The sequence below is a fragment of the Archocentrus centrarchus genome (genome assembly GCF_007364275.1).
Source record: "Archocentrus centrarchus isolate MPI-CPG fArcCen1 chromosome 18 unlocalized genomic scaffold, fArcCen1 scaffold_23_ctg1, whole genome shotgun sequence".
Taxonomy (NCBI): Eukaryota; Metazoa; Chordata; class Actinopteri; order Cichliformes; family Cichlidae; genus Archocentrus; species Archocentrus centrarchus.
In genome coordinates, this window is record NW_022060145.1 from 2,535,449 (window position 1) to 2,538,170 (window position 2,722).

Here is a 2,722-nt window from a genome sequence, read left to right on the forward strand (position 1 = left end):
ACAGTTTAAAATGCTCTGTCAAAACTTTACAGGCTACAGTTCCTTGGTTCCTGTATTTATCACTTTCTCGTCCATTCATACTAAATCTGTAAGGTTGCATAATCCTCGTATTCTTATAGTGTGTGGCTTTTCTCTGACCTCTGACCTCCTACAGGATCTCATATCTGCTTCTCACAACAGTTTCTTCGCAATAGTCTGTGTCATTGCCTGGTTTTCTTGTTGCGGAATTTCTTACCTAGGTTTTTCCACATTATCTCAGTAGTACTTTTCCCACAGCTTTAATGTTGTGGGTCTACATAAGGTGGTAAGGTTTGCCTAAAAAGCAGAAAAGAAACTCTTAAAGCGGTGTGTTTTTCTCTGTGCTAGTCTGAATATGGCTGTTTCTACTGTGTAATGTAACTTTTGAATGGTCCACACATAGTAACTTCACTTTAGCGCTGTTTACACAATAACTAGTGGTCCTCACTCATCAATGAGTGGGCAAATTTAGATACGGGAGCCAGTCAATTCAAGTAAAATTATAATTGACAAGTAGTAAAGCCAATGGACCGTGTTAGGATGCGACTCCAGGGATGTGATTGGTCACGCTTATGGACCAGCCCTTATTCGTTTAACCAACTAATGAAAGCTAAAGTTAATGGACAACTTCTTTAGCCAGTTATAACGTTGGATTTCCTGGTAGGCGGGTCTTGGTGTGGAGGGGTGGGGTGTTCGGGTCATTCAGTCCCTCTCTAATTCACTCTATCGGCGTGTGTGTGTGTGTGTTGAGGGGACGGGTAGTTGGAGTAAGGAGTCGCCGGGCGCTAGTGCATCACGAATGCTTTTTTGGGGGAAAGAAACGCGGCTGGAAAATTGCGCCACGGACCGAAGAAACGACCCCCGGTGACGACTTCTGTGATTTTCTTATTCAAAGCAACGACTGCGCCACACGCACAATCAAACAAACGCAGCCGGGCTATCAAATGTTAGCCTACTAGCATCCCTGAAATCTGAGGGGATCAAGGTGTTGATAGCTAGCCTCCCAGCTAATTACCCATCAGCTAGCATCCTCTGCCGTAGCATCATTAGCTTGTTTCTCCTCGCGCACGTCGAGATCTCGCCATCGCTCGTGGCGGTCCCTTTTAGGTCGCGGCCACCAAATCCAACAGTCGGACAAAAACGGATAGCGGTTCATCCTAACTGGTGCTTGGAGACGGCGTCTGCGTTGCATTAGTTGACACCATCACACCCAACCTCCCCAACCCCATCACCTCTACCCCTCTTCCTCCACCCGAAACACTGGAAATCCACAAGCGGCCGGATAGCGGCGAAGGGCCGGCGAAGCTGGGGGTGGTAACGCTACCGGACTCGCAGGGAGTCACGACGGCTACAGACAAGCACAGTCGTGGGGATCTACCGACGAGTATGGACGGGCTGGCCGTGGAAGTTCGCGGCTCAAACGGGGCCTTCTACAAGGTAACCAGGTTATAGTCGTAGTTTCTGGCTGTCCCAGTTAAAGTTTTGTTTCCTTCTAAAAATGTTGGATTTCGTTTTTCTAAGCCCAGCTCTCGCTAAGCGGTACTTCGCTAACGTTAGCGTGGGTCCAGTCCTGACGAACAGGGATGGCTTTACCTTCAATTAGGGTTGGCCATTGTGGGGTAGGCAGCTAGCTGTGGCTAGCAGTTAAGCTAGGCACACTAGACATCACTATGTGTGGCCTGTGTTTGTTCATTTTTTCTAACATGTCAGCGTGAACACACGTCGGAAACACTTTTGAAGCGACACACGGCAATTCCACTAATGAAAGCCGGGATCTAAACGTTTAAAAGAGCTGCGAGGTGCTGATCAGACAGCTGTTGTGCAGCTCCTGCGTGCAAGTGTGATGTGATGCTACATCAAAGCTCCCATTCTTCATAATTGCTTTGTAGCCCAACCCAGGTTTTAGCTACAGCGCTGTACGGCATGTCTCATGTTTACTGCCACGAGTGACGCTTTTGGTTTCAATTCTGATTGATTTTGACTAGAAAGAACAGTTTCATATGCAGACACATGACTTCAGGTCTTTGTTGTTGCTGTGTCACAGCTTGTTTACGACGTAACATTAAGATGGCAGCCAAATTATATGATGAAGTTTATTTTATTAAAATGCTTTCAGTGGCCAGTCTTACAGTTTTGGGTCATAATGATCATTGCAGTTTTGTGAGACAGAGATTTTAAGTTTTAAGCACAAATTAAGTGGCAGCTCCAAACTGTGACGACACCAAAATGGCTGAGGATAACCAAATAACCTTATTCACCTTCTCCTCTCTGCCTGGTGTTAATGATCATCTCTGATTCAGCTTTTTATTTTAAACACATTTATTTGCCTGTGTGTTCAGTCATTTTTGCCCTCAACCTTCCAGCTGGCCAGCAGAGCACATGGTGGGTTAGTGATGACCCTATATTTACCCTCCTCATGCTGCCTCACCTGTTGTTCTGTTTTACGGGGTGACAGTTTGTCTCTGGCGTCAAACACTTTCCACTAAACTCTGCTGTGGCCATTATTTTACAGCTCTGTGGATGTCATGGACACATAGCTGCATATATTTTTGCCCTCGATGGAAGAAAGTGGGGCAAAAGCTTTGCTACTTTCCTTCTTCTGTCTTGTGACTGACTCATAGTATAAAAGGATTTTATTTAAATTCCACCCTATTCACCCTCAGACATTTTCTATTCAGCTATAAAGCAGTATCATGTTTATTAA